The 14,901-nt window shown below is 36.7% G+C and overlaps 1 protein-coding gene across 26 annotated transcripts in view; it reads right to left on the bottom strand.

Moving 5' to 3' along the window:
- The window catches only part of MBNL1 (muscleblind like splicing regulator 1), a 178,069-nt gene that overhangs the window by 128,712 nt on the left and 34,456 nt on the right, over positions 1 to 14,901 (bottom strand). The window lies entirely within an intron of this gene.

Genomic DNA, 14,901 nt, shown 5'->3' with positions numbered 1-14,901 from the left:
GGAGACCTGTCCGTAACAGGCTACTGGAACCCCAACAACATACTACACGCCATCACTTCACCTGGCTGAACAGCCCACAGCCCTGCAACCCGGCAAACCCATTTGTGTTTACATTGCTATTCAGATACCATCTTCTCTATAAAGCTGGGCCAACGACAACAACAAACCCCCATGACTTCATCTAATAATATGTTTGTTAGTTTAGGTCTTTTTGCCCAAGATTACCATCTCCCTGACCACAAGAGGTAGTATCAATTTCTCCCAAACCCCAGACCCTTGAACATAAAATATATTATTAAATGTTTAATATATGTATATATTTTATTCATATTAGTAGAAACAGACATGTTCAAGCAGCCATATTCCCAATCCTTAGGGAATATTTAATTTTAACGTACAAGAGCCAAGCAACATAAGGTAAGAGAATCTGGCACCATGATAAATATCCGTGTTCTTTGGTGGCTAAGAATATAGAATAATGTAAAGCCGATTTCTCGAGTTGGTTATTTGTCCTTTTTGCCTTGCCACAGGCTTAGTTCCACTTAAGTATGAATATATATTAATTTCAAAAACTGCCTACAGTTCATAGTTTGGTCTATTTTATTTTCAATCTATATAACATATTCTTCAAAAGTTGTAACTAAAAATTATATATAGACATGTTTGTAAATTGATCATACTAGAACACAGGCACAGATGATCATCAGCACGATTATGATTGGCCAGATAAAACAAGGAATAAAGAGAGTGGACATCAATCTGTACACACTTGATAAATAATTTCATGAAACTGCTCGGTTTAAAGTAATACTGCAGAGGATTTGGATCAACATGAATTCTTAAAATATAACTTCAACTAGTCACAATGTTTTGTTCTCCAAACAGAAATTTGAGATGATACTTTACAGTATGTGGGACCTTGTACTCAGAGGACTAAGATAAGAGGACTTACAAGAGTTTGAGGCCAGGTTGGGCTACAAAGTGAATTCCAAGCCATCTTGAGCTACATGATAAAAACTGTGGGGAAAAAAAGCAAAGAAAAAAAAGAAACAAAAAAAAAAGGAAGAAAGAAAAGGAAGATAGAGAAAAAGGAATAAAGAAAGAGCAGAGAAGGAGCAGAGAGGAGACATAAAAAGAGAAAAGAGGAAAGAAAACCATATGTATGGGTGACATATAGATTATAAGAATTTTTTAAAACATTTTCACTGAACCTAAGTTTTTTAAAGTAATTATCAATAGAAATGAATGTACTTCTGAGATTTTTAACAATAGGTATATTGCCTCTGTGATGTTTCAGACTTTATTTCAATATACTATAAAGTTACCTTAACAACAAACTGCTTGTTTTGGAAATTTAAAGGTTTTGCAAGAAGAATCAAACTTCCTGATACTCATAGGACAAGTTCTCTGTGACTCACGGACCACATTCCAAACACTGCATTTCCTTGCATCATATGGCATATCCTACAGGAAAACTACCACAAGAACCAAATTCACCTAGAGCGATGTCGGAAAACACTCTATGGTAAGTTAGATATAAAGGAAGAAATAGAAAAGAAACAACATGAAAAAAATCAAGACAGTAAAAACTGAGAAAAAAAGAAGAACAAAAGAAAGAAATAAAAGTTGTGAAAACAATAAAGGGAAATAAATCATTATTTTCTTTAACAGTTGTTCTTTGCTTTTGTTCTAGTAAGCTGAAGGCATTTGACACTAGGGAGAGTATGTACCAATTTAAGCCTCACACAGTGTGCAATACAAGGTAAACATGTGCCTGCAAGGTATGAGGTGCAATTAAATAGCCTCTAGGGAACATGTTAATATCTTAGTCCCCTATGTTTACTAGTCCTTTAAGTTGTAAGATAAACAAAAGTGAGTCAGTCCAGTCACATCCCAGAGTAGTTAGTGAGAAATCTTAAGGATACTTTGATATTAAGATATGTTATATATTGAGGAAATAAATTATCCGTTATCTCCTATTACAGTTTTGACATGCTAAAATAATTTTAATCTTTTTAGAAAATATGAATTATTTTGCTGTGTAAGTTTAGAGGCAGCAAAAGGAGCCTCTTGTGCAAAACATTTTTCTCACTTTTCTTCTGGTTCCCAGTGTCACCAAGACTGTAAGCAGCTATGCATCACTTAAGCTTATGAAGCTGGTTCATATGATAATTTTTCTCACAGGTTGTCCTAAATAGTAACAGACATAAGGGTGAAAAACACTACTAGGTATTTCTGGGGGCTCTACAGCTTCTTAGTCACAAGCTGTGCTCTCTGATTTGGAAGCTGTGGCTTGAGAGAGTGGGTGTACCTTCATAAGTACTGGTCTTAGGACCAGAGCAAAGAGCTGAGCTCAGTACCTCTCAGGGTGAGTGGACATGCATGGAGATGCACACTGAGTAATTTAAGAGATGCTCCTGAGTGCTGACACTAGCTCATCCAGCCTGTGATACATCATGTGATGACTTACAAAGACGAAAAACATTAACTAAAAGAATTAGAAGGATAAGACCAAGCTAATATGGTGGCAATAAAATCGCAGCGACTTGCAAGAGACTGAAAATGATGCAGGACTACTAATGAAAAGAATAACCTTCAGTCACACATCTCGGGTGACAGAGACTGCCAATGTGGCCTCCTGGTCTGACACATTCCAGACAAGCTGCTGCCAGGAAAACGTTGTGTTTACTAACTCACATAAGGAATCTGAGATCTGTCAAAGCAATCCTTTAAAATCCTCATTCCCTCATGGATTTAGTTCCCTAAACAGACGGTTTGTGGTTGGACAGACAATGAAGGAGTACAGGTTACTTGATACCTTCTTGTTAAAGAGTAGAATTACAGAACTGTACTCACCTTAGAAAATGATTTCTAAACGAAGTAATACACATTTAATACAGGCAGTGATTTAAAAGTGAGTGTTGAATTCACTTCTATAAGAAAACAATTTTAAAGTATTAACATCACTAGAAGGTGGTTGTCGCAATGACAGCTGTACTTCATATGCTTTGCCCATTAGGCTACCACCCTCAAGAGTGGTTAACCTTTTTCCCCCCCTACAGTCCAGACTTTCTGTAAGAGAGCAACATGGTATTAAGTCAGATACCAACCAGTGGAAGGAAGGGAAGGAGGGAGAGAGAGAGAAAGATGACAGGCACAGATAGGCATCCCACTGTCTGCTTCTATCTTGGCGAACAAGTCTCATGAGCACAGGCTGGTTGTTTTTTGTTTTTTGTGTTTTGTGTTTTGTTTTGTTTTGTTTTGTTTTGTTTTGTTTCTCTCTCTCTCTCTCTCTCTCTCTCTCTGATCAGTATGAAAATAACACTGGCCCAGCAGACACAAATAATAATTGTGATAAGACTGTACATGTACACGGGAGGTAAACAGATAAGTAGCTAGATATCCATGTGGATAGCGACATGGAGATGATAGAGACAAGCAGATGTGGATGATACAGACACAGATTAGCATATGCAAATACTATTCTCAAGGTATATGCAGCAAATTACATTGTCTGGGCTCCAGGTGCACAGCTGGAAACACTGACGATTTCATCTTCACAATTAAGTGAGAGCAATACCAACTGGCAAGAGAAGAGGAAGCAGCAAAGCTACAACAGAACCACATTTAAATGCTTCCTTGATTGTGAAGTTAGAGGATTTGTTTTAATCTAAAGTATGATTCCTTTGCATTTCTTAATGACATTCAGACAGCCAGTGGTGTAGCATTTCTCTCTGTTATCCAAGAAGATAAGAGATAAAACAGCATGCTGTTTTACTGTTCTTCGCGAGGAAACACTAAGCCTTTACTCATGTATTACAGGGACGTTATCTTGTTAGCCTCGTGTAGCATATCTGATCTGTCTGTAACATTTACTATTTCAAAGTGATGAATAGAAACCAGAACATAGCCAACAATAAAGTTAATGCTGTTAAATCTTCAACAGTAAATCAGAAAAAAACCACCTCCCTCAAAATTTCACAAAAAAAAAAAAAAAAAAAAAAAAAATCCACTGGAAAACCCAGAATTGATCATTGTGAAACTAGCCTGGCCAAACTGCTAAGCAGAGCATGACTCATGGCGGCAGTGTTAAGCCCTCACAATACTGTGATCACCATGCTCAATAGAGAAAACATTTATTTGGCATAGTAACTAGCAGCAAATGTAAGATTTAATATTCAACTTCTCTTTTTGTGAGTCGAATCACCAAGGTCTTTAACAAAGTTAGTGACACATCTACCTAAAAAGTTTTTACAAGATGATGAGTTCACTACCAATAGATCTAAAATTAAACTTATTTTGCATCTACATACAAAATTCTATACCAGTGAATTAAAAATAACCCTGTGAGCAACAACTAAGGCATTAAGTTGCCAAGTAGATTCATTATTCTACTTTTTGTCCTATCATCCGTTTATTATTTCTATATTTCCCGTTCTTTCTTTTCTACCCCTATCTCCAAACTTAAGAATGAAAGATAAAGGAAAGAGAGATATCCCTGAGTCCAACCTTGTGTTCTCTACAATTTCAGGTGACTGTTCAGGCAGCGAACTGTCTCTGTCATCTTCTCATTTGGGAAGCTGCTAACCTGCACTCCCTGTGTACTCAGGTAATCAATTTTATTCCTTCTCAAGTCTCTGGTGGGGTTGAAGACAAGATAGTCTAGTTTTACAATTAAGTTTAATTGTTTAGGGGTTAAGATATTTTTAGGTCTACATAGATGTTTTAAGTTGATAATGATGAGATATGATAGGTATTGATTCACATTTAGAATTTTAGATGCACCAAGATAGAAAAGATGTTTTCTTTAAGGCTGCCAAATAGAAATAGCCAAAACATTATTAATGTAACATAAATATATATTTCTTGATTGTTTTCTGGTTCTTCTTCTGTAGGTAGTTTATTGTAGGTATATATATATATATATGTAATAATATAAATGCATATGTAAAAAATATTTAATAAATTTTTAAAAGATGATGATCTTCATTGCTACAGATTAGTGGCAAATTGTTACACAACTCAAAACTATGAAGTTGATCAATGGGAGAACTAAAGGGATAATACTCCTGGGAACTCTGCACTCCAGTGACACCTGCAGGTGAGACCCTTCACCATGCTATTCCAACTTCCCTTCCAGTCCTCCTAAGACCTCCATAACTAAGTATCCATTTTCTATTTTAGCAGACTCAAGTAACATAAATTATAAAAGTGACATATGAAGAAATAGCAGATACAATTAAAAAGCTATCCAAAATACAACTTTATCTCTGTAAGAACCAGAAATAATCTGTCCTGTATTTTATGAGATTTATGAAATTGTAATGAAACAATTGGTCGCAGGACTATCAACTCGATTTAGTTACAAACACTGTGATTTTCAACAGGGAGATCTTGAATTTCAAACATTGGATTTAAATTCTAGCACAGTAAAATCAGTCAGAAAAAAAGTTTCTGGATTATATGTATTGAAAACTGCCATAAATATGCTGATCACTTATTAATCACTATGGGAAAAGTATGAAAACTATTTATAATTTTAAAACATTTGTAGTAATTTTTCAGAATATAATCAACGAAACCATTCATGAATGGATGTACTGTGTAAATTATTTCATTATTTTAACAAATAAATTAGTACAGTTCTCATAAGGAAATACCATATGGTTGCTTAAAAACAGAATAATGTTTGCACTAAGAGTGAATCAATTTCCTCTGCTTTCCCTGATTTAAAACAGTAAAAAATGTCAGAAAACAAAGACACACCAATAATTTGCACTTTTACTTTGGTGTGTCAATGGGCCTTAAATAATCTTTGGGGCTGGTTCACACAAATTAACTTACCTAGGGCCAACAGGTTAAATAGAAACACATTTTGTTATTATTCTTATATTAAATGGAAAATATCATAATTAAGAAGTATATTGTATGTGTTTTAAGGATCTTTCTGCATAAAATTAAGCCAGTAAATATAACCACATAGTAACAATTAGATATTCCTTCACTGGGTGCCCCTTTGTGAGGGGGCCACCTAAGTCAATGTTGGTTTTGACTTCTCAGCAAAGCTGCAAGTGCATACAGAAAACTATTCTTATGCTTCTCAGTGTATTAAAATAAATTCTTGGACCACAAAGGCATGTTCTTGTGTTAAATAATTTGCTTCCAAGAAAGCATTTACCAGACCTTGCTTTTCTCAACAATAAAGCACACTCTCGGATGTCTCAGGGACTTGGAGAAGACACAATCCCTCAATCTACACAGTGGTGCTCTCTTGTGGGAACATGTCAGGACGCATGAAATGCCTCTTGCCTATAAAGAGAACCTAAATCCTTCTTTGTATCTCCAAAATCTGCCTAATATTACCCCATTTATGGTAGCCAACCAATGGGAGCATTTATAACACCAGGTTCCAGCTCTTAAGTCAAAATAAAGCACTACACTACTTAAAAAACAAATAGGTAAAATAAACAAGTACAATTTTTTTATTTTATAATTATTTGTCAAAAGGCAACGTTAGAAACGTAAATAAATATTTGTCACAATCATAGGGGAGGGGAGTAAGGGGAAAATGGGAGGGAGGGATGAATGGGAGGATACAAGGGATAGGATAACAATTGAGATGTAATATGAATAAATTAATAAAATATATTTAAAAAGAAAGGCTTTTCTTATACATTATTTCTATAGCTGTCAAAATGCCTTGTTGCTCCTTCTTCACTATAGACTGACTAGAGGTAGTATCTCTAACAACTTCTGGACGGAACACAAAGTGTTATCAGAGCAGCTAAGGCACAACAGAATCTGGAAATCCAATGGAAGCCCAAACACATTTCCCATATGGCTGGGCTCTGCTTCTGTCATTTAGGAATCTGAAGTAGGCTCTTCCTGAAAGCAGCTCACACTTGCAGTTAAACTAATATGGTAGGTATAATATGCTCCCAAAACAGTTTTCCTGTGCACTGTGCACATATGCCCTGTTAGAAAATAAAAGCATTCTCCCCTCACTTTGCCCCTTCAAAGTTTCAGTTACCAAATAACAGTTCATAAGACAAAGTATTGGAAGAGAATTTTTAATTCTCAAGATGGCTAGATGGTGGGATATAGGCTTTTTTACTTCCTCTATTCTTGTTTTAATAATGACATTTTATGCTGTCGTTGGAATAGAAATAAAGCCATGCTCTCAGGAGATTAAATAAAAGACTTCACCAGAATTTGATACTTTCTAAAAGAAATACATGTTGATCAGATTAACAGGGCAGCTTAAAATCTGGTCTTTTTGCTAAAGAGAAAAAAAAACTACTCTCCCCTAATTATTTCAGTTGCACATAAGGTTCTGCGCATTCTGGAAAAGCCGTAACACATGAAGAAACACGAAGGGCCGACTACACCCTGCTAATGAGACAGTGATTAAAGCTCCGTGAATTTCTACCAGCATCATATGCTCTTAAAAACCAATGACAGCCTTCCCGTGGCAAATCAGAACCCAGCCATAGTTAACAATAAATTCAAATAACTGCCAACAGTGTATTAACTCCAACACTTAACTTTTTGGGGTATGGATGCATCAGAAAGATCTTGAGCTGTGTGGCTCAGTGAACTGGGTGTCACTATTAAAAGTGTGGAGTTCTGGTACACACATGTGCTGAGGCTGGAGACCAGAAGACCCTACAAGGTTACCATCTCCTGCTATCCTTTTTCACTTAAAATTTCAGCAAGTGCAATCAACTAAAAAGTAAAAGGCTGCTGTCAGCAATTATTGTTTACTGTGTTTTTACTTGGCCATTTCCTCAAAACCTAGGATGTATTCTCTAGGAAAAATTTAAAAATAATAAAAATAAAACAAAAGCCTTGTTTAAAGACTCTGTGACATTGTCTTTGGTTATACTCTATTATCTGCTCCAGAAAGTTGTGCATTTTAAACTGTAAATATTCACACGCAGCAGCGTACTCCACATCACTAAAGCACACTGGATACTGTGTAACACAACTCATCAGGTCTCCAAACCGTCATGCTTTCGTCTTGTCCAACAATGCCCTCCATGGACGTAAGCAAGAAAGAAACCTAGCCTGTGTTTTAAGGGAGTATCTGGATGGCAACATGGGGGAAACTTTAAAACAACAGTCTGATAGCAATGTCAGAATTTGTCATATTTTCCTATCACTTTATTTTCTCATAAATTATTAAAACAGTATATTTAAGAGAAATGTTTAGGTTCTCTTTAAAGAAAATAATTCCTCAATCTTCTTGTAATAGAAATATTTTCCAATGAGTCCAAATAAAATACATCACGCTCTATAATGTCCAATGATATTTTATGCTGATGTATTTCATTTTCATAATGTGCTGTTTGTTTCTGTGAATGTAAGAGACAACTTTATTCATTATCTTTTTCATGTGTGAATGAGCACCTGACATTTTCATAGCTAAGTGACTGACTCACTGAAGTCTCCTTAGGTTGCCAAATGGAGGAAGGTGAGCTCAAAATCAGGCCATGTGGTTATTGAAAACACATGAGCCCAACTTAATATCAAACTCAGAAATGACAGTGATAGAAAAACAAAAAGAGCAAAAAGATAGGGAGCTCGGTGCAGTGGGTACCTTGGAGGGAGCACTACTGCATCACAAACAGCTTGCTTGGAAGTTTCCAGCTGCTGCTGAAGGAAAGAAGGAAGCAAAGAAGCACAAAGCAGAGCACGGCTCGAAACACACCCAAGTGAGGAGACACACAGTAGCACAGATCTAAATAAGCCACAAAAATACAATTGGTTGAGCAGCAGTGAAGATGGAATGGTTTAAATCAGTCACATCATGTCATTTCTGACAGCTGATAAAAGCCACAGGAAAGTATTCCAGGGAGAAAGCACTAAGTGTTTGAAAGGCAAACGTAACTTTTTCTAAGCCTACACTATACTAGTTATCTGTAGACAAAAAGAATTGATAAATGTGAATTTGGCTTATAAAACAAAAACCAAAAGCCAAAACGAGCAAACAAACAATAACTCTCATTCCAAAGTCCCAAAATACCTCCTTGGAAAAAACTTTGCAGGCGCTATTCCCCTAATTTTGCCATTTTTAGCCCTTTCTCTTACTAGCATAAGGGGGGGAAATTACCTTAAGAAACACACTGAATTCGCAATAACCGTATTAAATGAATAAACCAATAAACACGGAGATGGAAGAGTCACGTGCACTGAACACATTGAACGTCTTCTGATCATTCTAGAGACAAGCACAGAGCACTCACAGATCGAGCCCTTGAGGAATCTGCGGCTCAATCAAGGACATAAACTAACAATATCTGTATTGCACATGGTGAAGAGCATACAGCATGCCGATGGGTTAAAGGAAAGAGGACAGAGGTGGTTTCAGCATGGGCAGCGGGTCTACCATGTATGTGGAGGAATGAGGAGTTGTTGTGGTGGTGGTTGTTGTTGTTGTTGCTGCTGCTGCTGCTGCTGCTGTTGTTGAATTCAGTCTTAGAGACTGAACCCATATCCCTGCACATGCTAGCCAGGTGTTCTGTCACTGGGCCGCACCACCCGTACAAGAAGAATGACTGTTTCACCTGGCATGAAAAGGCAACAAAACCAAAAGCATCCTGTACAAACAGCAGACGACAAGCTAGGGCCTGGGAAGCCCTGCCCAGGGGGACAGACACTGGCCTCTGTGGACCCACTACATGCAGTGGGGTTGGCTGACAAAGCTATATAGCTCTGGGCTGGGATCAAGTCAGGAAGGAGGTCTGCACTGGAGAATTCTTCAGCATGCGCTTCCTAAGTGCTGAGCATTCGTCCTTTCCAGCATTTAACATGGGTAGGGCTGCACTATTCCACTGCGTATCCAAGGGTTAAAAGTAGAACACAATACTGGTTAGAAAGAAATCATATTAAATAAGTGGATTTTTTTTTGTAACTCCCTAGAAATGTTGCTTCAGTTGTGGCAAAGTGGAGATAAGTTTTATGCCCAATTTCACTTCAAGCCCTCTGTTCATATTTTCCCTTCTAACTGGTTGCTCTTGTTTTACAATTGTGTTTGATGCGTACTTTACTGTAGTAAGCCAACTTTTTTTTATGAAGTACATCATATATAAATAACACTGAAGCAGCCTTTGTCCTGTCACAACCAATTAGGACACTACATCCAGGTACTGCGGCTGGCAAACACTTGAACTCCACAGCCCCTAGGTCAGCACCCTATGTTTTCACCCATCTGTCTAGTTTGACCTTCCCTGTGAATCAGCATTGCTACTCTGATGCCAAAATGACCTTCTGAAACTTACAAGGCTTCCAAGGCTGCAGATATTTTCAGCTGTATCAGCCCTGGCTGTCATAGCGTTCTGCGTGACATTGAGTGGCAAAGCTGGCGCCTTCTGCACCAGTCTGACCTTTTAAACTCATGAGATGTTGCTGCCACTCAAAGTTGGATTTTTTCTTTCTACATAATTTTATGAAACTGTTTCTTGCTTAATGATGAGGTAGTGATTCTAAGCATAATATCTCATTTTTCTTTACGTGAAAACAAAATATTCTCTTACGCACACATAGTAAATCATGCATCAGCACAAACTTTAAAATAAATTTTAACTTCCACACATAAATTATAATATTGAAGTTACTGAAAACATTACATATATTTAATGCACCCACCAAATGTCAGCATTTCTTTAGTGACCACTTTGAAATTTGAAAGGTGTCTATATTTTACCACATACTAAGTATCCATGTTGACTATAATGTATCCAAGGTCCAGTAAAATATCAAGAATATAATGGCCCAATGTCAGTAAACACAGCAACATCTGCATACTTAATTTATTTCATTTTCCTCTGATACTTTCAACAGGAACACTGGTGTGTAATTTTCTTGCTAAACAGTGTATTAGTGTGGAATTTTCCAACCTAAACTTCTTTATCTATATAGATGCAGCTATCTTTAAATTTTTTGATACATAAAGTCCACTAATATCAATACCGAAAAGAAAGTTTTGTATTAAATTTAATACAAGTGGAAGAAAACAGAAGTGGAATCTAATTCATTAAGATATGTTAAGGTCTGAATGAAATGACCTACCAACAGTTGGATGTCAATCCGTCACAATCAATGTATATTTATTATACAGGCATATATTAGAATATTTCTATTTGCTTCTACTTAGAGGACATAATACACTATATTGTCATAAAATCACATTATGAATACAAATTTATATAAAATGAAACAATTTTATAGTTTAATACAAAACTATAAATTAACCCATTAGTTAAAGAACCAAACCCATTCATCATGTTGTTTTCTCTAGGGTTCCTGTGAAACTATGTCATCACTTATACAATACACATAGACATATGGTGTGACATAAAGTTGTGTATACACCCCACACACATGGACATGATGGACACTGGGGGAGACGAGTAAAGAAGTTATTCAGATTATCTGGAAGTAATTGCAGAAGTATTTGATTTCTTAACTATCTTAATGCTGAAAACAGGTCTCTGTTTTAAAAAGAGAAATTAAATTAATTCCCAATAATGCAGTTGAACAGTCAATGGGAATACTTGCTCCATCTTTCTAGGGCTCAAGACATTTCTTCAAATATATCACTAGGAAAGTCAGCAACTGGGAGACTATCTGTCACAAGTGACATCAGAGACTTTACAGGTGGCAATGGTTTTTGAGTCTAAAAGTAGACTTTGCTGACCTTGGCCAGTGCTGGGGCTAAGGTACTGGAGTAAGCAGAACAGATGTGGCGCAGACCACACAGTGGATTAGGAGATCCGACATAGCCCACACTTCAAAGCCAAGGCTCTTCAAGTCCATTCTGTCAGCTGCTGTATTATGAGCATAATGATTTTCTTTAAAAAACCTCTTCACAAGCCTCTTCATTAAGTCTTTCAATAATTAACTTGTAGTAGGCCTCAAGTTGCTAAGGATATATATTTTTATTTTGTTTTATTTACTTTTATTTTTTACTTAATTCAGACCATATTGAAAGCAACAGGGTAGCACCTAAAGACCAGAACTACACATTGAGGCCAGATTTCTACAGCACTTTCCTGCCTGGCCCTGGAGCAAATGACCTGACCTTACTCTTCCCAACTATCTGTGTCCTCACCTGTGGGCCATAGTGAGGGAAATGCCTGCTCTTCCTGGAGCTTAGGACCTATGTACAGTCACAATACTGAAAGAAAAGCTGCCCACCAAGTGAGGAGTTATTTCCAATTGAGTACAATTAATTGTTAAATCAGTTGTGGTTGACTTGCTTCCATTATTTTACTTAGAATAGGCCATACATTTTACAAAATCAGAAACAATGTTTCTGATATGTCAGTCTAAATCCTACAATGAATCTTCTTATGCACTGGGCCTTAAACAAATATTGACTGCTTAAGCTGAGCAATGATGCACAACCAGACAGAAGGGCTGGGTTTTCCAACGTAGAATGCAGATTAAACCCAGAGAAAAAAGAGCGAACACATGAGAGGTGAACGAGGTCATAGTGAATATACACACTAGCATTGTCACCATTCGAGAGTTTGGAAGCAAGCCCGCCAAGGGGAGGGAAAAAGAAGAAAAACAATGCTATTCCCTGCACACAAAGAAAAGGTAGAGAAAAGGAGCCTGGTGCATGTATCTGAATAAACAAAAGAGCTGTTTACCTCTCAGTTACAGGTTTTGTAGGCTCTGAAACTTGGTCATTAATACTCAGAAGTGTTTTAATTGTTTCTATTGTTTTCTTAGATTATGATACATCATCCCTCCTTCCCTTTCCTTCATCCCAGCCCTCCCTGTATTCCTCCTTATTGCTCTTCAAATTCATGGCCTCTTTTTCATTAACTATTACTACTTTCATATATGTATGTATATGTGTGTGTACTACGCACAGAGGCATATACATATGTTTCTATAAATACTAAATAAAGCCTGCTCAACCTGTTCCTAAATCAGATAATATGAAGAATTTAGTGATAAACAACTGGATCAAATTCTGCATAGCCAGATGATACTGTGGTTTCGTCACACTCATTTGCTGAGTGCTTCAAAAGAAATAGTTTAAATGCTCGGTCACATCATTTTAACCAATTACAAGTTGACTTTGTTTTTCCTTAAAAGAGTTACTTTTCCTAAAAACTGTTTTGTTTTGTTTTACTGAGTAGATTTAGGCAAATTCTACACTATTTACAAGCTCTTTTGTGCCCACTTTCCTTGTACCATTGTTATGGAGCGATATTTCTATCACTGCACTGAAAAGTCCTGAGAACATGAGATCTCGCTTATCCACCATCTACAAAACATGATCCTGACATGGTCAACGCACTCAATGCTTTTTGCTTAAGAAAAAAACATTTGTTTGGAAGCCAAAATCAAGACAGAGGCAATCCTTTTATCCCTCTCTTAAAAAAACAGAAAACATTTAATTGTATTTGCTATATGTTCTAAGCAGCTCATGAAAGAGGCATTCGTTAGCAAAGTGGTATGTCCCCTACAGAGTGAGTCTTCAATGAAGAACAATGTTTTAAAGGCACATGCTGTGTCACGGGGACAATCACAGACAACACAGACTGATTTGTGAAAACTGTGTAATGAGTGAGCATGTACTAACATGAGAATGATTATACTTCAAAAAAAATGAAGATTTAAATATTGTTATAAAGATGCTGTATTTATTCCCGTAAAAATCACAAAACTAAGTAGGTTGCCATGAGAAGTGACTTCACTTCAATTCAGTTGGCTACTGATCAGCTGTGTGAATCTAGGGGAATAGGTTAGCTCTCTGAGTCTCAGCATCCTCACCAACATCAGGAAGATGAGTTCTGCCCCAAGCGCACCTATCTGTTCACCACCACTGGGCTGTTTTTCACCTCCCAGTGTTTTTTCTGAAAACAATGTAGGTTTCACACAAAGAAGATGCTCCACTATAAGAGCTCCATGCTTACAGCTACCATCCACATTCCACAAAAATATTTTTGTGATAGGTGCACAATACATTCATTAATGATCATTTAGCAGATAAGACTGGCTGCCTTTCTTACTGCTCAGTGGCAAAGATTAAAGAGAACAGCACATATTAAGCTTTGATCCACACCTGAAAAGACGTTAAAAGTCTTCTTCCTAATTAACTGTTCCCAAGGCAATGTTTGATTTATAAACAAACAAACAAACAGCCATAGTCTTCAGAACTATACTCCTCTGGAGTAGCAAGTTCCCTTAAACAGTGTTCAGTAAATGTGGTACCTTGAAAGCATCATGCAGAATTAAGTTTGAGGTATATATTTTTCAGTAGTCTCATTTTCAAATTATTTTTTGGGAAGTTCATGCAATACCTCAAAGAGAACTGATACCTGGGCCATGGATATTCTGAGATTTCCTTCTCTCATTTGCTACATTCATCAGATCTCTTAAAAGTCTTCAAGGTAAATCTCTGATACCAAAGGCCTCATCTGAATGCCACCGCCTTGTCAAGGCAGTTTTCCTGAGTGTTCTAACACTGGAATTCAAAGGATGGCTCAAAATAACTTAGAGAAAATTTGTCTAGCTCAAATGTGTACGATGATGGAAGGACAGAGAAACAATGAAGGGATTCTAATGCTAATGTTGGTGGATCTTAGTTAACAGGAAACACTTTCTAAGCTTAGCAACAGCACCCAGCCCCTCACTGTGTCTGTATAGCACAAGGCAGAAATAAGAAGCAAAAAAAATCTAATAGTAAAAATGGGTATGTAATAAATGTACTTTTTTCATAATATCCATACACAAAAAAGGCAAAACATGGCAATATTATTCTCTTGTTCCTGTAGTTAAAAATATTAACAGTGCCAATTCTAAACTGCTTTCCACAGAACAGAGGTACTACACATCAAGTAATTACAAGTAAAATATTTATATATGATATAGCACATGCAC

The sequence above is a fragment of the Acomys minous genome (assembly GCF_964271855.1).
Source record: "Acomys minous genome assembly, chromosome: 19".
In the NCBI taxonomy this organism is placed as follows: Eukaryota; Metazoa; Chordata; class Mammalia; order Rodentia; family Muridae; genus Acomys; species Acomys minous.
This window is presented reverse-complemented; position numbering and strand designations above follow the sequence as displayed.